The 24906-nt window shown below is 35.6% G+C and overlaps 1 protein-coding gene across 5 annotated transcripts in view; it reads right to left on the reverse strand.

The window, feature by feature from the left end:
• IL1RAPL1 (interleukin 1 receptor accessory protein like 1) overlaps window positions 1-24906 on the reverse strand; it is a 759868-nt gene that overhangs the window by 714918 nt on the left and 20044 nt on the right. For 3 of the 5 annotated variants that reach the window (XM_032184112.1, XM_032184140.1, XM_032184107.1), the window contains one exon: window positions 2512-2566. The exons of the other annotated variants lie outside the window; for them this stretch is intronic. The gene's annotated coding sequence lies outside the window, so the exon portion shown is untranslated. The remainder of the gene's footprint in view (window positions 1-2511; window positions 2567-24906) is intronic. 5 annotated transcript variants of the gene reach the window in all.

Below are 24906 nucleotides of genomic sequence, written 5' to 3' on the forward strand. Positions count from 1 at the left end.
GCACCTGGTGAGGAACAACCCCATGCACCAATGCATGCTGGGTGTCACACAGCTGGTAAGTTGAACATGAGTCAGTAATGTGCCCTTTCTACTAAGAAGGCTAACAGTATTCTTGGCTGCATTAGGCAAAGTATCACCAGCAGGTCAAGAGAGGTGATCCTTCCACTCTTCTCAGTGTTGGTGAGTCCACACCTGGAGTACTGTGTCTAGTTCTTCACTCAACAGTATGAGAGAGACATGGACATACTGGAAAGGGTACATAAAGACTTGGAGGACCACCAAAATAATCAAGGGACCTGAGCTCCTCTCCTATGAGGAGAGGCTGAGAGAGATGGGACTGTTCAACCTGGAGAAGCGGATTGATCTTCAATAGTGTTGGTCTTATCAATCCACATAAACGCTTGAAGGGAGGCTGCAAAGAACACAAAACCAGGCTCTTCTCAGTGGTGCCCAGTTCCAGGACAAGAGGCAATGGGCACAAACTGGAACATTGAGTTGACAACAACGGTTGTAGCCAGTAATCTGCACAGACTGCTTTGGTGAAGTGACACCACCAGGCAAAGGCCCCAGTTTGCTCTGTCTGACAGAGTTTCCTAACTGCTTTCTACCTTGAAAACTGTTTTTTAAATTTGCATCATGAAGGAGGTGGGATATGTCCAGTGATCAGTACAACCCTGTATCTGTACGTTTGCTCCTGCACTCACTCATCAAGATCTTCTTGTGACTGTGTTTGGCTGTTCTGTAGGAATTAGATCAGAGACTTAGTGCCGCACTTCATGAGTTCCTGATTGCAACTACAGCCAAGACAATAAATAATGAGTAATACATTTTATTTAATCAATGCTATCATTATCTGAGGCTCTGTAGTGGTACAAAGATGGGCTCCTCGTCAGTGTCTTTTTGAAAAATAGAGCCTTGTAACTTTAAAACCTTGACCAATTTCCATCCTCACAGATAATTCCCCCAGTACTGTCTCTGTGTCCTGTTTCTAGCCCTTCCATTGATTGCAAATCTTTAGCCATAATATGACAGCTGACCTCTTCATATTATACTGTATAAAAAAACATGCATTTATTCAGCATCATATCTCCTACCCTGATTTTTGACTTCCTGTTTTTTTGTCCAGACTATTACTTGGGATAGAAAAGAGAAAGTTCTCCCTTTGAAAATAAATTGCTTGACTCCTTGGCAAACAGCAGTCCCCATTAAGTCTGGAAATATGGGAGAGGCACATTCAGTTTGTTATACACCAAGTGAGTTTACTGTGCTAAATACTACATTTTTGTTGTTGTTAACGGACTTTGCAAAAGTCACATCTAAAATGCCATCAGAAGAATGTCATTCTAGTATCTATATCAACTGAATCTCCATTGCTCTGTTGACCAAGTCAAAAAGATTTGTGAGACTTGCTCTGAAAGTATCACATGAGATGGTAATACTGATTGTCTTGATCTTCATATTCCTCATGGCACCTTGTGTCAGCTACTTTGACAGACCTGACTCTGGCATTAACCCCAGGGACACACTGTACCATAACAGAAGTACTCTTATAAAATTATCACTACAGTGGGTTATGTCTGTAAACACTCCTGAAATAATAAGTAGCATTAGTAGCCATGCAACAAACATATGGTGTCTCAGAGCAGCTGGGAAAACACTGTGCTCCAGCTTTCTTCATGTAAAGCACTTTTCCTCTGCCAACTGCATTTTGTTAAACAGTTCAAAGCCTTTTACCAGCTTTCAGGGAGCTGCTTACCACAGGGAAATGCTTGTGAAAGGAGTGGGCAGGCAAGCACCCAAACAGCAGAAGTCATACAATACCTAGCTATATCTCCACATCTTCCAGCTTCTTCACAGACTGCTGGGGATAACTGCTGAGAGTGAAATTTATTTAGATACAAGTAAGCCCCCAGAAACCACAGGATGACAGGTCACACTATTAGATAAACTGATAAACTGAGCATCAGCCATATAAGTGATCTCTGATATGACTGAGTCAGCCTCTTCCTGCCTTCTTTCCACTTCCTTCTTTTGACCATGCCCCACTGATTCCTGCTTCTTCTTGGACCACTTTCATTCTCCGTGTTCAAACTCCTCTTGATCCATTGTCTTTCCCATAACTGTTACACCCTGTAACAGTTGATACTGTCAACTTCAGGTCCATCATTTAAGCAAATAAAAACACTTGATAGGTTCAGAATATCAGTTGGTTAGCATCTAGGGCCTCCATTGCATCTTTTTTTCCTAAGGCAGACAGCCTACCTCCATCTCTCTATTAGGTCCTACCAAATCCTGCAGCTGAACTTCAGGTAATGACAATGGTTACCTTATTTCTTGTCCTGGTTATCATAGTTCACCTTCAGACTTAAAGTAATGAAGAATGTTAAGAATATCAATTCTCCCAGTAGAAATTTTCAAATAAATACGATACAGAGAAAAATTGAATTATAGTCAAAATATTTTCTTAGGTCCAGTCAACACAAAAATCTCTCACGTGGGGCAGCCACATACCGTTTTCAATTTCCTAGTTCATAATATCTTCATATGACAGCTGCTCCTTCAAAGTCTAGAAAAACAGGACGAAATACAGGATCACCCACAAGAATCGTATGTTCGTTATGTGTCTCTTATTAATATTTTCCTATTAAGGAATGGAAACCATATTATATATCCTGAATCCATGCTGAACATAAAGGAAAGCAGTACATCCCAGTTTTGCTCAGAATAAATGAATACATCCCAGTAAAATAAAGCAACATTCTTAAATGTTAGTGATACCAGCATCTTTATCAATGTGTTAGAACTCTTCCTCTCTCTTAAAATACTGAAGAGAAGGAGAGAAATAGATAGATAGATAGATAGATAGATAGATAGATAGATAGATAGATAAGGAATCCTTCAGGCTTCAAAATATTCAGGGGCCAAATTCTTGAGAAGACAAATCCCTCCTTCTCATCCTGAATTAGTAATAAGAATAATAATAATAAAACATTAATTCCCACCAACTTATCCTATCTTAAGCTTGGGAATTAACTTCAGCTTTCAGCACATGATTAGCTCTGAAACCAGACCTCTAAGTCATACAAGGTTCCACTGGCAAAGATCAGCACAGAATCATAGAATCATGAGTTGGAAGGAACTTGTCTCCCCACAGAACCACTAAAAATCAGGCAGTATGTCTGAGCATATTGTCGAACAGTTCTTGAACTCTGTCAGGCCTGGTGTTGTGACCACTTCCTTGGGGAGCCTGTTCCAGTACCCAACCATCCTCTTGGAAAGAACCTTTTCCTGATATTGAACCTGAACCTCTGCTGGTTACCAGAAAGATCAGCACCTGCTGCTCTGCTCCCTCATGAGGAAGCTGTAAGCCACCATGAGGCCTCCCCTCAGTCTCTTCTGAAAAAGTTGAACAATCCAAGTGACTTCAGACTCTGCTTATGTGTCTTCCCCTCTAGACCACTCACCATCTTTGTAGCCCTCCTTTAGAAACTCTAATGTTTTTATTTCCTTCTTATACTGTGGTACCCAAAATTGCACGCAGCACTTGAAGTAAGGACACACCAACACAGAATACAGTGGGCCAATCACTTCCCTCAACCAGCTAGCAATGCTGTGCTTGATGCACCCCAAGATAAAGTTAGCTCTTCTGGCTGCCAGGGCACACTGTTGACTCATATTCAACTTGCCATCGACCAAAACCCCCAGATCCCTTTCTATGGGGCTGCTCTCCAGCCACATGGCCTCAAGTTTGTACATATATCCAAGGTTGCCCCATCCCAGATGCAGAATCTAATACTTGTTCTCATTAAACTTCATTGTTGGTGATTGCCCAGCCCTCTAATTTGTCAAGATCTCTCTGCAAGTCCTCTCTACCCTCAACAGAATCAACTGTTCCTTCCAATGTAGTGTCATCTGCAAACTTATTAAGTATACCTTCAAGTCCTACTTCCAAGTCATTAATGAAAATATTGAAGAGAACTGACCCCAAAATAGAGCCCTGGAGAACCCCACTAGTGACTGGTTGCCAACCTGGTGTAACCCCATTTAATATAACCCTTTGAGCCTGATCCATCAGACAGCTGTTCACCCATCATATTATGCATTTATCTAGCTGTATGCTGGACATTTTGTCCAGAAGAATACTGTGAGAAACCATACTGAAAGCTTTAATGAAATCCAAAAAGATTACATCAGCTTGGTCAACTAGCTGGGTGACCTTCTTATAAAAGGTTAATATGCCTTAACCTCTATACAAAATCTATTCAGCAGTCAGTGGAGGCTACACAGAATTATATGAAGTAGGCCTTAGAAACTGAGCTTCTGTATTCTCTACTAGTTCTGTATCCCAGAGAGTTCCAAGATGTTATTTTACTACTTTGTGAAGAGAAGAGAGAATGGCGCTACAAGTACATGTATTTTCAACTGAAAATTGAGTTTTAGAGACCAACTGCTCTTCAAGAGAAACTATGTCAATGCCTACAAAAGTATAAAAGATGTGTTAATAAACCTGGTTCTCCCTTTAGCACTATTAGTAGAGGAGTCATAATTTATGTAGGCTATGGTATGAATAACATAATGGCATGATATACATGTATCAAATCTGACTATCAAGATTGTTGGTGGATGGGCATGCTAGAGATAGGCACATTTAGTCTTTGAAGTCTGCCAGCTACCAGGAAAGCTAGATTGAGAGGTACACAAGAGTTGTGCAGGAAAATAAATTATGCTGTACACTGACATTTTATGTATCTTCTAATCTCCTTATCCACTCTTCCTGTAGCATTTCATTGGGCCATTATATATATCAGTGTACATCAAGAAAACTGTATATTTCCTACTTCTTTTATTACTGCTAAATATATGACAAATAAAATCATAAATATCTTAACTTTGCAAGAAAAAAATGAAGTTAAATCTGAAGTTAAATCTGCTATTTAAAAGTGTGAATCAAAAAAAAAAAAAAAAAAAAAAAGATTTTGGGTGAAATGAGACACAAAAGGTTACAATGCCAGACTAGAAGATAAATATATTTTGAAATCTGTTTCCATATTTCTTCAGTTTGTTCATTAGTTCCAATGTTCTCAAATCCTTCATCAAAAACGTTTTAAATATTCACAGTTCTTCAATGTAAATATAATAGAATAAAAATATTGTTTTATATATACACATTGATATATACATAATCAGTATACAATAATAAAATTATTTCTACATTTGTTTATTGAGGGAGGAAGAGTAGAAAACAAGCATATTAAAATACAACACACATTACCTAATGAAATGATATTATGAAACCAAGATTTTTCATTAATAACTACAAATATGACTAAATAAATTATTCAGTGTTGAAAATAATGCCCCACTTTTGGAGAGAGAAACGTATATAATTCACTACAAAAGAGATGAACAGGTACAAGATTAAGAACTTAGCTTAACTGATATTATTTCAAAGACTCGTGTGCAAATGTGCATTAATAAATAATAAATAGCAAATAAATAAATAAATAAGAACATATGTATCTGCTAGTATTGATGACACTAAAGGTTTGTGTGCTTGATTTGGCTACTCCCAAATATTCTGTCTTTTATACTGATATTGTCATTTACTCTTTTTTGTTTGTTTGTTTGTGTTGTTTTGTTAAATAAGAATACAAATATTTGATAAAGTGTTTGTGACTGTGAAGTGGCCAAACACTTCTTCTCTCTTAAAATGCAAGTTCATTACTTTGAGGTTAAAAACTTTTTTTTTTTTTCCTAACAAACAAACAAACAAACAAAAAAGTTGAAACAAGTTGTGCAAATCTCGCCCAAACAAAAAAATACTGTGCTTTAGTAAACAGTCTCATAACTACAGTGTTGCAAGTTGAGAGGACCTGCATGTCCTTTAATTCATTGCAGTGAGAGGACCTGCATGTCCTTTAATTCATTGCAACAACTTCACCGAGAGATAATGCCATTGTTTCAAAGAGCACAAAAATTCTCTAGATTTTGGGAAAGGAATGATACCCAATTGACATAACTGAGGAAATGAAATACAATAGAATACAATTTTCTGACATAAAAATTGGTTAAGGCAAACACTAAAACACATCTAAAGCATCCCATATAATCTATAATAACAACTTGAGGGCACCTCTTTATTTTAAGGTCCTATTAAATGACAACAGCTTTCAGAAGCAACTCAAGAGATTTTGGTACTGAAAACATTCAAAGGAAAGACTGCCACCTACTGAATCTTTCTGTCCCTTTTCCATTAAGTCCTGAGAATGTTTCCCATCCTTTAAGCACTGGAAAGTTCAACCTTTTCCTTGCTGAACTTATTCATCTGTCAGGATAGCAACACCACTAAAAGAAAAATAAATAACTAATTTATGTTTATCGAATTGAAATTTCTATAAAAAGTGTAAAATTAAGTATTGGACCTTGGTTTTTAATCAAAGTTTCTCTTCCAGGTTAAAAACAAACAAACAAACAAACAAAAAAAAAAAAAAAAAAAAAAAAACTGTCTCAGGGTGTAGATATATTGAGTGATAAATATAAGTCCGGTTAGATGAAGCAGAAAATGCCTTCCAAAACCATTGCAATTCTTGAGTAACGTCAAAGAGTGCCCTACAACATAACCCATCCATATTTGTTTTCCTAATTTAGTTTTCAAAATAAGCCCAAAAGCATTTTTTTTTTCAAATAGGGGCCTGGCATATTCTTTACTTTACATGCTAAATAAATAAATAAACAAACAAACACAAATATACCCCACAGTTCCAATAGAAAATACTACAGCATGGCTCCTCAGCAGTAAAGACAATAGCAAGATTTTTTTTTTTGGTGTGTGGGGTGGGGGGGGGAGGGGAGGTGGTAAGCAAATAACCCAAAATAGGTTGGCTTTCACCATTACATAATGTTTATGAAAAGAGACTGAAATACAAAGTTCGGTGTATGTTTATACTTGTTAGTGGCCTTACTCCCAGTCTGGAGATTACTGATCATTTCTCAGTATTATAAATTCAGCTATAGATATGTCCATGGTTGGTACTGGGTTGAATGAAAAGCTTGACCTACCAAACTGAGTCAGTCTGTTAGCTCTAAGGTGGGCTTAAATATTCGATCTCCATGAATTACAATAATTTATTAATTATTTAACATATAACCCAAAAGCTATAACATTTCTTGAGACTGTTTCACATTAAATTCTATAAAAAATATTTTCAGGGAAAAGACAGCATTTGTCTCAAAATATTTTAATTTAAGCTCTTTTAATTTAAGCTTTTTTTTTTTTTTTTAAACTCCTTTTTTACTCTGAGGTAGCCATATTTAGAGGAAGAAATAAATGTCTTTCACTGTTTAATCTGCACTGAAGCATTATGAACCTTTTCTTAGCATCTTTCACTTGTTTCTACTACTACCTAGACAAGTTGGATCAAATTAAATAATTTCAAGCACTGTCTTCAGTCAAAACAAATTAAATAGCTCTTTTGTTCCTCCTACTTTCTCTAGTTTGCACTGTAGACATTAAAAAGACCATGGAGTAGGTTTTGTAGGTGAAGAATAAATAACATTATATTTTTTCTACTTTTTTTCACCTCACACTTAAGCTTGTCATCAATGTATAGCTCCTTTACTTCAACCTAGGCTTCATGAGACAATGTTTATACAGAATAAAAGCTATCATCTTTTTATATGGATATTGTATCTCATTAACAGATCTGGTAAAAACATTTCCACATTTATGATTATAACATATTTCTCATCAAAATATTAAATGGTGGTAAGGAAAGGGTACTTTATTTTAGAGCCCTTGTCCTCAGAGAATCCCAATACATCGAGTTTTGAAAACACACGTACGCACACACACACACACACACACAAAAAAAAAAAAAAAAAAAAAAAAGGTATTTCTGAGTGTTCTGAAAGGAATAGGCTAGCAAGGCTTCCAGCTTGATTTATTTTTCTATGTAGGAATATGTTCTCTGAGTTTCTGATTTTGAGCTTCTGATTTCTGATTCCTGGCTTGTATCAGGAACAGTGTGACCAGCAGGGCTAGGGAGGTGATCGTCCCCCTGTACTCAGCTCTGGTGAGGCCGCACCTCGAGTACTGTGTTCAGTTTTGGGCCCCTCGCTACAAGAAGGACATCGAGGTGCTTGAGCGGGTACAGAGAAGGGCAACGAAGCTGGTGAGGGGCCTGGAGAACAAGTCCTATGAGGAGCGGCTGAGGGAGCTGGGCTTGTTCAGCCTGGAGAAAAGGAGGCTCAGGGGCGACTTTATCGCTCTCTATGGGTACCTCAAGGGAGGCTGTAGCGAGGTGGGGGTTGGCCTGTTCTCCCACGTGCCTGGTGACAGGACGAGGGGGAATGGGCTTAAGTTGAGCCAGGGGAGTTTTAGGTTAGATGTTAGGAAGAACTTCACTGAAAGGGTTGTGAGGCACTGGAACAGGCTGCCCAGGGAAGTGGTGGAGTCACCATCCCTGGAAGTCTTCAAAAGACGTTTAGATGTAGAGCTTAGGGAAATGGTTTAGTGGGGACTGTTAGCGTTAGGTCAGAGGTTGGACTCGATGATCTTGAGGTCTCTTCCAACCTAGAAAATTCTGTGATTCTGTGATTTTGAACTGAAGTATATTACTGTAGTTTTGTTAATATACAACTGTCTCAGTAAGGGCCGCTTTCTCCAGATCCCTAGCCAGGTAGCTGTAGAGAATCATTTTGTGATTCCTGCATCTTATTTTCTTTGCTTAGCACACCTCCTCTCTTCAGTTACTTTTTTTTCTTTCCCTGCCTTTACAGGACAATTCTTGAGGTTCTGACCAGCTGCAGATCTGTGTTCAGCTCTCCCAGAAGCAGACACTTCCATCTGAGCACTGATTTGCTCTCCAATTGGCACCAAACATGCTGACTAGATCTTTTCTGGAAGCACAGACTTTCAACCTACATAAATCTGGAGTAGAATCCCATACATACTGCCTTTTCTTCAGATGGCTTTTAACAGTTTATACTGGAGAGCACAGGAAAGGGAAGAAGTCTCACTATAAAGCTTTTAATCACCATTTTAATCACTAGACTTAATTAAATGTTTTCAAAAAGCTAATATAGTGGTATATATTCCTGTCATAACAGCATATATTGCTTAATCTGAAAAGTCTGAAATAGAGCATTGTGAATATCAGGTATCTCCCAAATTTTGCATCATAATACTAGAAATTATTTGTAAATGAAAGAATGTGGTTTCATTAATTGAGAGATTATGTATACTTAATACATTACCATATCACCAACATTGTACGATTCTGACAACTCCAAAAAGCCATAATATTTACATAAAAATTTACCCATATACATGATCAAATCAATAATATTGCTGCAATGTCACACTCCCTATATAAGGGGGAGTAATCAAGGCACACACTACATTTCACCTAGCAAATACTTTGTTCTTGAAATCAGAGCTGGTACCAGGAGACTGGCTGATAAGAGCTGGAAGGTGTAAAGAGATGGAAAGCATTTTAGCACCCCATACTCAAAAAAAAAAAAAAAAAAAAAAAAAAAAAAAAAAAAAAGGTAATTATCTTCAGAAAGTGACATACCAAAAGGCATAACAAAATCAGATATAGAGGCTAGTCAACAAATATATTCTGTAATTGCAAACGATGACATTTGGCAGCCTGCTGCCTAGCAGAGGTTGTACACCTGATTTAAATGACAAGGTTCCTCACAGATTGTAGTAGATACATTCTGAAACTTAAACCTTGCAGGTAGAAAAAGACAAGAGGAAGGTAGCATTCTTAGTCTGCTGTCGTATTTAAGGGTCACAACCTAGGTAAGATATTAAAGACGAAATATGAAAGCTGCAGTTAAAACCTGGAGAAAACCATGTTTAGATACCATCTCTGATTAAACTGGAATACAAATTTGGAATTTACATCACTCTCCTGCCATGTTAGTGGTTTAACCACCAATCTGTTAGTGTATTCTGACTGTTTGCCCCTGAAATACTCTCTTATCAATTGAAATGTTCAATATTTGATTCACTATGCTTGACAAATAAAGTAACCATTTTTAAGTTGCAGTACACATCTAGAAGCCCTGAATTCCAGTTCTTGCTACAAGCAATATTTAAGTGATCCAATGGAGATTAAATTTATTGGATAATACTAATGAGTTATTACCCAGAATATCCTGCTATGCAAGCAACTATTTAGGATGGTGCTGACCAAATTCAGCCACTTGCTCCACAGCACATCGTCTTTTACCTATGCAGAAGGTATTTGAATTGTTCTTTCCCTATGAGTGCCTTAACCACAACATATAGGAATTTGTCATCTACATCTCCTTAATGTTTGTGTCTGCGTGAGTCATGATCTCTCATTAAGGAGCTTGCAGTGGGTAGAAAATGAAAGACAGGAACTTCTGTCTGAACATAAGGAAAAGCTTTTTCCATATGACAATGACTGAGCATTGGCACAATTGCTCAGAGGTTCTGGATTCTCCTTCCAAGGTGATATTAAAAACCTGTTTGGACATGGTCCTGGGCAACTTGTTCTAGGTGGCCTTCAACAGTGGTGTTGGGTTAGGTGACTTCCACAGGCCGCTGACAACCTCAACTGGTCTGTGATTCCGTGATTCATTACTATTGAATGTGCCTTCTCCATAGTGAAGAGAACTGTGTAGTTTGGGTGAAGTGGACTGTCTAGTTTGGGAATTGTGACACTGGACTTCAGTGTTAGAAACATAAGTTTCAGTGGCTTTTGTTACTTACAAACTGACATATTATTTCCAAACTATAATAATTATATAAATGTTATAAAAAGTTTAGAAGCATGTAATGCTGCACTAAGGGTCTAACATGCCTACAGAACTCATAGTAGATTTATTCCAAAATGAATAAGAAATCAGAAATATTTATTAGATTTCAGCATGCATGAGAAAATATAAAAGGGCTGGAGGGAGATGGGAGAAACGGAAATTAAGCTTCAAGGATTCTTTCTGAGATGTAAAACAAAACATGATGACAATTAAAAATAATGCAATATTCAGAGTAATAATGCCCACTTTGTATTTTTCTATACTCTGCCTTGATTTGCTCAGTTCAGAAGAGATTTGTATTTTATGACAGGGCTGGTGATGGCATACTAGTCATCTTCCTATTAGAAAATACCTTAAAGTTAGAGTGGGAACTTAAAATGAATTTTCAAGACAGGCTATTGCAAGGAATGTGTACACAGTTGTTTTAGTCATTCCCCAGGCAATGCCTCTTACTTTTAGGGTGTTGAAAGGCTGCTGCAGACCTGACCTGACTGTGATACTTCCTCCAGCAGCTTTTCGCTGTTTCAGAAATCCTATCCTATACATTCAGCAGAAACTGGAATTACCAGGGATTGCATGTAATTTTGTGCTGTTGTTTTCTGTCCCCCTTGTAGTACAAGACACACATGTCATGTCTTGAAGATACAGGGTATCTTGACATGTGTGCAGGACAGTGACAGAATAACAATGTCATTGATGCTCAACGTTCCAACAATGACTTTACTTGATGAAGCTTCTTTCGTTTTCTTGCTTGCTTTCCCTTGTCTCCTTCTTTTTTTTTTTTTTATTTTATTTTATTTATTTAATTCGTTCTTCCTTTATCTCTGTAGACCTCGGTTACCTAAAGGAAACGCAAAATCACTGCATCAAACACTAAATGATGCATGTAAAAGAAATGGAAATATACTTGCCTTCTGAGTGGAGCTACGCAATCACTGCTCTGCTGCTAGGCTTCATATGTATATCTGCAATATTAAGCTCAAACACAAGCAGGAAAAAGCAAAAACCCTCAAGTCACATGCAGAAAGAAAATAACTGTTTTCTCATCTCCTGCAAGCAGCCAATCTAAGATCACTTTGAAGTGTTTTAAATAACTGAAATGTTAGACAAAAATGTCCTTCACATTTGTGGGAAGAGACTAAGTACATAAATCCAGCAGATCATTCTCATAAGAAGACAGAGCTCCTCTTACTTCCTGGTTAAACATTCTGAAAGGTATCTTTCATACTGTTACTTTGAATTTGCTTTAATTTCTAACAAATATTAGAAACCACACACTCGTTTAGAAGCTAAACAGTGACATGAAAAAGTTGTTTGGTTAGTCTGCAAAAATGGAGCTGTTACACATTCCTCTGTTGTTACATCTATCCATGGCTGGCTGACTTGTTTGATAAGCATAAACGAACAAACTAAAAAGAATCTCTCTCTCTCTCTTTGTTTTTTTTTTGTTTTTTTTTTTTTTTTTTAAATGCTGCTAGTGTACCAACATTTACTAGCCTTGATTCTGACTTCAGTCAGTAGTATATAATTATACATTACAGCTCTAATGACTTCTATAAATTCTCTAACAGATGTGGAAATCTAGCATTCTCCCTGTCTTTAGTTTAATGTGAAGGAATTTTTATGCTTGTACTAAGAAAAATGAATTAAATCCAGGATAGTAAGAATCACGAGTAAACATTTAAAAGCTTATGTGTGACAAAGTAAAAAATATCCTATTAGATGGAAAATTGGAATAGACATTTAACATTATATCTCTCGACTCAAGCAATATCTCTCCAATCCAAATGTTTGTGTGCTTTTTAGCATTCATCAGGAAACAGTCTACTTTTTAAAATATTCTGTGCTTCTTGCTTTAGCTGAAACCAGAAGTACAAAATACCAGAGGTGTACATTTCTCAGTTTTTAACTAGACAGAGAGAAGTGGAATCCATTAGCAATCTGATGATATTCCCATGCCAATTGGCAGGTCTGAAAGGCTTTTGGTAAATTTTGGTGACGGGTTTCTCAAAGATGTGAAAGAATAAACACAAACTTTATAAGTTCAGCTAATATGCTGAACTCAAATTCAGTTCACTCAAATACGCAACATCCATTACATGTACTTCATAAATTAACAGCCAATTTGTAACAAACACTTAGTGAAAGAGAATAATATATGTGGGGAAAAAAACAGCACCGTTCATTAAGGGTAGACTTAGGGAAAACACAGGAAGAACCTCTCTGGGGTAGTGTTCAAATAGTTGGTGTGATTTGTGTCTATACATTGAAAGATGAAAAATGATGAATGTTACTGTCATATATTTCCAGAAGAAAAAACAACAATAATTATGTAGTGTATTATTTACCATGAGAGTTTTTTTTTTTTTTTTTTTTTTTTTTTTTTTTTTTTTTCCTTTTTGTGAGTTTGGTAGCTTTCCCCTAAGAATTACATGTTAAAATGAATGCTGAAATTTCTGTACATTCATACACATTCATGTACATTCATGTGTATGTGGAGCTTTCACTTCCCCAGCTCTTGTCAGGAATTTCTTTTAACATGTAATAGAGCGTCCATTTGTGGGATATTACATACACTGGAAAATCCTTCTGGGAAATAAAGAAAACAATGGTCCATAACTCTCATTTTGCTATGTGAAAATAAAAGCATCTGCTAGTATAATGAGTGTTTTGTTGACTCAGTGAAGTTGATCATCTCCGTTCTCACAAGCACATGCACTCCAATCAATGGAAATTACTGCAGGAAGTAACTGGGGATGCAAAGATAATTTGTCGATTTAGAACTTGTATTTTATTCAGTAAAGGGTAAAAGTTACAAGAAAATATTAGAACCCTAGCCAGTAAATTTGTAAATTGTATATCTTGCAAGAAACTTAGAGAAATTTTTGTTTTAAATAACTGAAAGGGGGACTAAGAGGTGTCTTCACAGTTGTTTCTTTTGACAGAAAGCTGACAAGCTGAGCTTAAAATGTTTTAAAAATAATTTAACAAATGTAAAATCAAATGAATGAAGAATATAAATGAGTCACCATTACCACAAACCTTGAACTGTGTACGGAAAGTAATAGCTGTGGAATTAAATAAATATCCTTATCAGTTTAGATTTAGTCTACCTTTTTCTTCCTCTAATGTATAATGAGGTCATAGTGGCTTGTATTTGCAATTTAATGTATCTCTAGTCTGAAAAATGATTAAAATGGTGTTATATAATGACAATTTTCCTAACAATTACTTCCATGCTAAAAACTCTTCAATTTAAACTAGAAATGCATATTTTTGAATTTCGAGACCAGAATATACATTTCCAAATTTGAGAATTTAGCTGTTCTTTTCATCCATGTTGCCCTAATCTATATTTTAACTTTCCCTACTCACCATCTTCTAAGGGTTTTGTAATAGCATTTATCCAGAAGATAATTTCAGAGGACTAGAATAGAACTTGCACTGAAGGTTTTGCCTGTACTGCACTGAGTCCATATTAACAATAGAAGTAGAAGGAGTCAGAATCTATCTCAGAGAAGTCAGCAGAGGTGACATGCATAAACACATAATAGGCCCATTTTATAAAAATCAGTTTTTGTACAGCATGTATGTAAGAAAGGTTGAAATACTTCCCTAGGAAAACATCGCCATCTCAAAGAGAAGGAAAATACGGTTGTTCCTACATTCTCAGTAAGAAAAGAGTGTTTATTAGAACAAAATTACTGTTACTACTGTCTTCACCATTATCAGTGTAATATTTGTTATATCTGACGCCTGACAGATTTAGGAGGTAAACGCATGTAGACAGGAGATCTTAAGCTTGCACAGCAAACACAGTTTGATCTAGCATCTAAGAGTAAGACTAAACTAATTTGGCTTAAAGAATTCTGGAAGAGCTACTCACTGATGAAATTCCTCTACTTTCTAAATAGTTCTTCCTTACAGCAAAAGATCCCAGCCAGGGCAGTTAGCAATCAAGAATGATCAGTTTGGTACATTCCTGAGCATAACCCTGGTTTACAAAGGAAAAAAAAAATATATAAAAAAATTATTTTCTGATCTTCCAACTTGTCTGTACAAGAACAGAAAATGCTGCTACTTGGAAAAAAAAAATATATATATATATAGAGAGAGATAGATATAGATATAGATGATATAGATATAGAATAGGGTGTTACCTTTTCCTTAAATATTATCTCTATTTTGTCTCTTCAATCAATGTGTATACATTGAATTCATTTTTATTTTACTTTATCCATATCTATACCTTTCTAAACATGTACACTGATATTGATTTAGAATGCTGAGAAAATTAAGCATACACTTTGCTGGATCATAGCCTTTTAGGCCTCTTATAGGCAGATACATGAAAATAAGCCTTTCTGCTAGAAAAACACTGATCAATAGAAATCAAAAACATTATCCTTGACATCCCTCAAAGTGGAGTTCTTACCTACAGTTGTTAAAAAAGGTTTCATGTTGAAGCCCTAATGTCCATGAAAATGACAGTGGCATTGGCAAAAAGGAATCCTCTAAGATGCTCACTGAGCTGTGGGGATCCTCAGAGAGATGCCTTTCCATGCAGAAGAGCCATGCATTGGCTCTTCTGCACACACAGCACTTGCATCTGATACATATATTAAGTCTTATTCCTTAATGTAAGCTGTAGAAATTGCACCAAAAAACTGTCATCCCTTTATTATCCTCTTTGTAAAATTGTATCAATCAGGGCATTCTGACTTTTGAAACCAAAATTACCCACAGGATGGAAGACAGGAAAATGTCTTCCAAGAAATATGTTGAAATAAAAGTTTTACCTGATGGATTATAGTCCAATATTGGCAACTGACATGTTCAGGTATGGACAAATACATAATTCTCCTAAGGGAAATAATTAGAAAGTTCAAAATACATTGAAAACTGTTTTTAGAGAGAGGCAAGAAAAAGAAACAGAGAGTAAAAGTATGTGCACCAGTAAGATATAATAAGTAATCAGAGCATGTGCTCTCCAGTGGGCTGTTTTGGTCAAAATAGTCACAATAGCTGAATGTGTGTAACAACTAACTGTTATGATCAATAAGTACTTAATCATTAATTTCTACAAAGACACATGCCCAGAATAGGGCTGAAAATACATCCTCTAATTTTTTCATCTGCCATCGGTATAACACCCAAAATAATTTTTGGTCCAAAGAAGAAAACATTAATAACTTTAATGGGTGAATATGTATACCTTGCTGTGTGGCTATGTAAACAATCCCTACAATTAATTGGTTAGAAAAGTTTCACCTTGATTCATTTTTCCTCTTAAAGCTATTAATATCAGAAAACAGTTACAAGATTAACTCTCCTATTTTTCCCCAACTTGATGATAGAGTTAGTAAGATAACTGTGTTACATATAATTCATCATAGAATATACTAGTCTAATACTGCCACTAAAAAAATAACAAAAAGTTATTTGAAAAACAAGGAAAGTACTGTAGGAAGTTCAAAAACATTTTCCCCTTCTTGAGATTTTTAGTAATTTTTGATTCCTAAGAATTTTCAATACTGTCTCCTGACATTCCCAAAAACTGTTTCAGCATAATGAATACTGTTTTGTTGTTGTTGTTTTTAATATTTTGGTGAATTTGCATGTTTTGTTTGTTTGTTTGTTTGTTTGTTTGTTTAATCTGTCCTTCAAAAACCTTCAGTCATCTCTATTTGTGAGCTCCCTGAATTGGAGACTAGTTCTGTGAATGTAAACTGCTTAGCATGCCATCCCACTTCTATTAGTACTTTTGCAACTAAAATACTAAACAATTCACCAAAATTAAATTAAACAATCATCAATGGGGGTGGAGAGCAGGGAAAATCTGCGTTATCTACTGGAAAATCATTCTAAAAATGTTGGGGGATTGGGGAAGGAGGGGCAGCACAAGGCAGGATTGAGGATTTACTCTCACATTACCTAGCTGGGCAGCTCTTAAAAATGATCCTGGCACTGGTGGTGCTTAACACTGGGAAAAGGACCTCAGATTTTCTGTTTTGTTGTTGTTGTTTGTTTGATTGATTTTATTATTATTATTTATTATTTTTATGTGATCAATTTAACCACCTTTTCTAAAATTTATGAATGCCACAGGAAAATATTATCTTATTAGTTTGAGGGACAAATTCCTGCTCTAATTTACAGTACTTCTAAGAAATTAATAAACAGGAATGTTAGCTACATTCTTTTGGCATTTTCCAGGAAGAAGTGAGAGATCATCTTTGTCCAAGAAATTTATTCAAAATATACATGGTGATAAAAGAACAGGAGATTGCATAAGTCCTGACAAACTATGTTGTAAGTTCCAGTTAAAGAATCTCTCCAGAGCAAGGCCATTAACAAAGGACAAGGGCTCTTTCCAGCCCTTTTCAGAATCAATTTCATGATACTTCAGCTTGATTGTTTAGCTCCATATGCTTGTAGCAAAATATATGAAAGACTGTAATGTTTCAAAGAATTTCCAAGAATAGGAATAACAGAGACATTTCTCTTAAAAATCAATTAGCATTTTGTAAAATGTTAGATAACATACCTCAATATCATATATAAACCTTTTAAAAATCATGTGATTGTATGTCTTTTTAAAAAAGATAAGACTTGAGCCCCACGTTGCCTAAGAACACTATAGTAAATAAACTGCTAAATATTGATCATATTTTATGTAAACTTTAAGATAGGATAAATAAGCATATTTCTGGACAGGAAACACTGCTAAACAGCAATATAATGAAGTTGGAACCAATGAGGCATCATGATTCATTATTACTTTAGTGTATGTTACTATAATTTCTCTTCTATAACATAGATATTTGACCTGTTCTGCTTTTTGGCTACAAATTTTCATTGATACCTCAGCTGCAAACATATGCTGTAGAGTAAAAATACTACATAAATAATTGTTAAGATCCCCTGTGTTTTCCTTGTGTGAAATTTTAAATGAGCATGCTTGAATGCTTGAGCATCTCAGTAATTAAATACAAACATGTTTAATTTTTGAAATGGTAACTTTTCCTACTTTCAGTAACTATCAATAATAAAATGATAATATAAGAACATACATAAAAAGCTCTCCTTTGTCAAATATTATTGTCTGCATTGTTAGTGCGTAAAGTTCTTCTACACCAGTCTCTATATAAAAACACGGTCCTCATCTTCAAATATCTTTCACTTTCAGCATTACATATTTAGGCCTACATGAAAGAAACTTAAGTTCTAGTGAATTTTAATTAAATCATTTTGGGAACTCAGCCACAATTAAAATAATAATAATAATAACAATGACAATAATAAGTAGAACTCTTCCACACTGCTACATTAATGTTTGCATCCCAGATGAAATAAATCATTGGAAGGAAGGAACAGCTATCTTTCTTTTGTTTTGTTTTTGTTTTCCTTTTTCTTTCTCTCTCTTTTTTTTTTTTTTTTTTTTTTTTTTTTTTTAAATATTGATGCAGGCTAAACAGAAGCTCACTGAATACAAAAGCCCAATATTGTACTCCTGCTGATTTGTATTTCATGAAAATAAAAAACAATTTTTCATTTATTAAATGCCATCGATTATTAAATATCTTCAGCCAGTAAATAGGTAACCACTAAAGCACTCAGACTGGAGGTATTGTGTCTGTTAGTCAAGCGATTTAATTCCTTTAGGAAGGCCTTAGATGTTTGTAAAAATAGTAGGCCTTGGCCCTACAACCACTTATCCACATGAAAAAGTTCAGTTACATCAGAGAACCTGATGAATTTGGCAACTTCATTAAAAACTCATAAAATTGGCTCCAAGCCAACACAGTAAAGTTAAGCTGATATACATATGTTAGGAGCAATGGTCTTCACTGTTTTTCAAGTGTTTTTAAAAAAGATGTACATATTTTCCTAAACTATAAATAGACTACATGTAACAGATACTGTCATTCCTTTAATTAGAATATCTCTTATCTGTTTCCAAAATCGCCTGCCATGCTAAGAAAGAACTCCAAGGAATTCCTATGGATGCTTCTGCTGGGGTAGGAGGAAGAGTGAGCCTGGTGTTCCTCCAGCTCAGACAGCTGCATTGTTTGTGGCTACCATTTTCTCTACCTCATGGTCTTCATCCAACTCTCCTACTGTCCCTGAATTCTTCACCTTCAATTTTGACCTCATTTGCTTTGTTTTGATGCCTCACTATCTCTATGTAAAGAAATATATCTACATAGAAAATGCAATAGCAAATACAGGTACGTCGCGAAGATGTGAGTGTATTGCAAACTGTTGTAATACAACCAGCACAAAGAATGAATTGCAACTGTCCTTACAGATTTCAATGCCACTCATATGACGGTATCTGCAACTGAAAATAAACTTTCTACCATATAAAATAAATAAAAAGAAGGATTCCAGTGGTATTTAAATAAAGGCATCCTGTTCATATCTTAAAGGACATGGAACAAAATAAATTTTCTTAAAGGGTCCAGCAGAGGCAAAATAAAGTCATTTGCCCTATTTGTAAATTTAACATGGATTATTTACAATTGAGAAATTTTCAAATAAAGCCAAACTGTTCAGGTTTCTTAGTTCATAACCAGTATTACCCTTCACTACTGTTCAAAAGTCTGATACACTCACATACCATAAATTAGTATAAGAAGCAAAACCAGGCTCTCTTTCCCATCTAAAACCTTCAGCCACAGTTTGAGTGAACACAGATTGTGCCAGAAGAGTATGCTCTCACATTACCATTTTGTGTAGAATTGACTAACTACAACACTGTGTATTGTTCTTTCATGTTAGATGTTGTTTCTTTATCACCAGAATCATCTTAGTATCTAATGAAATTAAACAAAAACTAAGGTTAAAAAAAAAATCAGTCTTAAAAAAAAATCCTAATTGAACACAAATGTAAAAAGTATTAAGACACACATAATTTCTTTGCCTGTGAATACATCAGACACAAAAGTATTCATTTACTATATTCTCAAATAGTACATCTTGAAGTTAATTTCACTGGCCATTTTCCATTCAAATAAACCATTAAATTTGTAAGATAACATATATTGAAACATTTTCTGCAAAAGACTATAGATAAATAGCAGGTAGACCCAAGTATCTTCAGCCTAACATACATCTTCAATATAAAACGAGAACTACTTAAGAAAGAATCTTTTACAATGTATTTCCAGCCTGAACCCTGACAAAAAAAAAAAAAAAGAAAAAAAAAAAGAAAAAAAAAAAAAGTGGTCTCCAGAGTCAGATATTGCAAGACACTTGCTCTGCTTTGTGTTAGTAACTGGGAATCACCAATTAGTCAAGTCCATCCTTGACTAATTGAAGTTGAATAAGCTAAAGTTATTCCATCAAGCATCCTAAGGCAGTGAAGTAAACGAAACAAGCTTATTCTAGTATACTAACTTTACAAAGAAATGTTAGTGCTATGATTTTTAGAGAACTTTATTCATATCTCTCTCCAACAAAATTCTTCTTCATCTGCTTAATTCCCAACACAAAGACCACCTGACAGCTTGATGGAACACATTCAAAGACCAAAGCATGTGCTTTGTGGTGTGAAAGCTAAAGAGCACTTGGCAACTTGTAGAATCACTCTTTCACATTTAAGAACAACAGCAAAATTCCCTTTTCTGCTCAATAGTTACAATCAATGTCAGTTAAAAAACAAAAACTGTTAACCAAAAAACCTTAACCAAGACATGCAGGCTGAGTTCAGAGCATTACAGTATCATTTTTTGTTTCATGACTGCAAACTCTTCATCACCTCTTTCTAGATTGGTCATTTTCAAGTGTAATGAATATTCATCACCCTTCTTCAAGAATATTGATCAAGTACTGCATCGCTTTCTCTGAATGACTGTTAAGTACATAAGCACAGCTTGTATATTTTTCATTTGTGAAGCAAAGAGAAGAAATAATTCATGAGAACAATTTTGAATATTTTGTGCAATACACTGTTTTCACTTTTATACTACACAAGCTACACAAAATTCAGTGTTTTCCATATTTTTTTTCTAAAATATTATTTTAAAAACAACACACACATATATATGCATATATATATATATATATAACCACAAATCATCATTTTTAATCTCATTAGAATGGCTGTTGTGGTTAAGTTTCCTGGTTGGAAATGTATCATAATGGAAGTCCCAAGACCCTGATAAGTGCTAAACAATATACCAACACATTACGAAAAGTCTGAAGAACTTATGATTCTGGTAAAGGTATATAGTTTTGACCAAGGTGAATACAATGTAACTAATGCAAAATCTTCCTTATAAGATAAACAAAAAGAAATAGAAAAATTGATCTTGCAGATTTTTTAGCTTCTGGAGCTAAGCACAAATGTGATTGATAGCAAGAGGCACTAGGGTCTGCAGTGGTAAACCCCAGCCTGCTCACATAAGCTCGTCTGTTCCTGCGATGAGACGAGTACGCCCCTTTCCTGTTGAGCTGCATGGGAATTAAGGTTGCTTAGTACTGGCAGGATTGGGCCATAGAATCTGGATTTTTTTTTATTATTATTTTTTTTTTTTTAGGAAGGGTTTCATGGTGGTTGCTTAGAAATTTGTTCTGTCAGACTGTAGTCTGGTTGGAAAGTAATGAAAAATGGGCTGGAGAAATCAAGTATAACTGAGCAGACCACTTAACGGGAGAATCGGATGTTCCATGCACGCAGCGTGCGAGGTGCCAAGAAGCTACTATGTACTCAGGGCTCAATAGCTTTTATTAAGGCAATAATAAAGTAAGCCTTGTTTGTCTCTGCAGCTGGCGAAGTCTCCTCAAGTTGCCGTCTTCCAGTTTCTACTCTAACCTCTCTTCCCCGAACTTCCCTTCACTGAGGGAATGACCGTCAACTAACCTTATTAAGACAAATGGCATTTTAGATTTCAGTAGTGAACTGAATTTATGTTAATAAATTCGTATGCATAAAACACCATTAGGTTAATCTAACTGCATCTGGACTCTACTTATGACATTCAATAACATAATTATTGCAATTGAAACAACAGTGACAAACGCCATTTGACAAAATCATGTATATATAATATACACTTACTAGAGAAAGTTAAAATTTAATGCATGCCTTGTACTTTTACTATTAATACAGAATTTGCTGATAAGACAGCATTGACTACTGAGTAATTCTTAAACTCACGTGGACATAATCTACACACCATTATAGGAATCCAGGCTTAAATATGGATATGAAATGTATAATGCAAATAAATGCAACCTTATCACTGCATATGCATCTCCAAAAATTCATAATTTATTTGCAGATTCTAATAAGTGGTGCTACTTGAAAAACATTAAGAAATGAAAACAAGCAGATGCGATTTTGTAACATATTAATTGCAAATATCATAGTTCAGCTGTACTCAGTTTACAGCTGCCAAAATCTGTTGTCTTTGTAATACTGTTATTCTAATGTTGTGGGTCAAAACCAGCAGACAGCTGTTCAATATCTGAGGATTTTACTAAATAATGCAAGACTACACAAACAATGGGATATGTACCGAACCAGCCTCGGCGAAAAGCATAAAATAGGAAAATAATTATTTTTAATCCTGTTATGGATTAAAGGGACATATTAAATAATGAGTTTCTTAAGAAACGTTACAAAATAGTGCTATGAAATATGTAAATCTACTGTTCCTTTTTTTTTTTTTTCCTCTTTTTTTTTTTTTCCCCCTTTTTGTGCTGAGGTGTGATTTCAGCTGTATTTGCAAAACTGGGTCAAATTCAATAACTAACTTCTACTTAAAAATAAATAAATAAATAAAATGCTTGTCAGATTTACAAACCAGCAGAAGTGGAAACATTCTTTGGGCTAAGAGGGCAGGAGGGGGAGGCTGGAACATACATGCACAGAGTTTATGTTCCAGTTTTAACAGGAGCAATGGGAGCTTTAGAAACAAACTTCAGGCAGAACACCAGAGCTTTAAAAAGACTAGCCCACATGGCAGCACTCTGTTATATTTTTATTTAATTTGTTGACAGATGGTTTTGCAGGGTTATGTAAATGGTAAAAGCATTTATTAATTATTACCTTTTTTTTTTTTTTTTTTTTTAATAGGAAGCTCATTTCTTCTGTAAAGGTAATGGTGGTTTTTCATTCAACTCACTTCACTTTACCAGCACACAATGCCCTTCATACATTTGCCACAATCCCCACAACTTGCCTTCTTTTAGCTCACTATGGTTTTCTATCAGTGTTTCTTTTTTTCCCACTTAAAGCCCCAGTTTCTACATTCTGTGTTATTGTTGCATTTCCAAATAGATACAACCTGGTCTATGAAACCAGCTTGAGTCTGTGCAGAGGTTCAGCCATAGGCTCTGATCCATGTGTGCCTGATGGGGATCAGACCTCTCCTGGTGCAGAGGTGAGAGGAGTGCTGGCGCTCCATCCTGCAAAGGAACCTGCTTTACATGCTCCAAAATCTGCTCTGGAAACCAAACCATAGAAGTGGGAACCGCCAGGGATTTGCTTCAAGACTGTTACTGCTTCAGCACAAAATACTAATGTAGGTAGAGCCCAATGCAACTGATGTAACTGAGAACTCTTTTGTGACATCAGCCTAATTACTATTCAGTCCATAGCTACATTCATCCTGACCTAGCACACGCATAGGTTGTCAGTTTTGCTGTTGTTGTTGCTTTGTTATTATCATTTGTTCTTCAGATTACTCTGTTCTTTGTTTTTTAGGATTTTTGAAGAAATTACTTCTGAGTGAGAAGTGCACTATTTTTTTTTAGAATCTCACTTAGAGAAACATGGTATTTCATCCATGATACAACAATTCATTTTGTCTTGCATACAAAAGTGGTTTAAACTTTATTTTATTGAGCAATATAAATCCTCTTATCTTTGCAAACTGGAAAATAAATAGCGTGAAATTAGTACTTGGGGAAACACTCATATCCTGTTTTCTCTGTGTAGCTTGTTTCCTCTGGTAACAGGAAAATGTGTATGTTGTTTACCTCAAAATAGTCAAAATGATGTGTAAGTGTCATGAATATGAGAACTTTTATTAACTTGACTGAATGAACAATGTTAATTTCAGCACAGAAAGTAAAATCAAATGAAAATAAAAATTAACAAAATTCATTCTCTAGTTTTTCTTTATTTTTTCTTCAGGTGATATGTAGGACTGCATAGGTGACTGTATTACTAGTGAGTGACAAAATATTTTTACTTAAGGGGAAGGATAGAAGACATAAGCCTGAAAAATTACAGGCCCTCCACTTCTGGAAACACTATTTCACCCCTGGCTAGCTTCTCTACACTCCTGCAGTAGCAGCCTTAGAGCAAGCCTTCCTCCCCCCACTGATTCCTCAGGCAATTATTATTGCTTGCAGCAGAATGAATATAGCTTTGGCTAGTTGATTAAATATGCATGAAATTAGCAAGAAAAGCAATTTTTTCTGCATGCCCAGTATTGAGACAAAAAGGTCTGAAGGATCTGTGAAGGTGCTTCCATCTTGAGATGTGCCTTATTTAACTCTCCTCTGCCTGATGCAGGTAAGAACATGCTGTTTCTGGATTGCTTTTTCCTATCTGCCTTTTCCTATCTTATACAATAACGAAGAAAAATGATACTATTTTATGCAACTTGGGACTTGTTCCTGTATTATATCTTTAGTAATTTTTTCTTTAAAACTTCCCAATTTACTTTAATAAAGAATATTACATCAGCATTCTCACTGCTGCACCATATATATTATTAGGACAACCTTGATTTCTCCTGCTCTCTTTCTGTGGTACATTGTAATTTCTGAGGCTTTTTTTATTCTAATTAATTATAGGATGTTGGGAGTTATTAGCTTGGGGCTTGTGACTTATAAGTGATATGGGATTGGTGTTCTGTAGTCCTGTTTAAACTAACTGTGCATTTTTGCATTCAGACACAGCCAGCTAGACTCCCTGGCTGCACCAGTGCTAAACAAAATAAAGGCAGGAGGAAAGCTCAAGCACAGGATCTGCAGCCATCCCCACTGCTTCCCTGCTCACACACTCCCAGCCATGCATTCACTTTGGGCAACCTGAGGCTACCAGTGCTAATATCCAACCATGGTGCAGGAGGCAGCACCAGTTGGGTAGCA

Source organism: Aythya fuligula, chromosome 1, assembly GCF_009819795.1.
Source record: "Aythya fuligula isolate bAytFul2 chromosome 1, bAytFul2.pri, whole genome shotgun sequence".
Lineage (NCBI taxonomy): Eukaryota > Metazoa > Chordata > Aves > Anseriformes > Anatidae > Aythya > Aythya fuligula.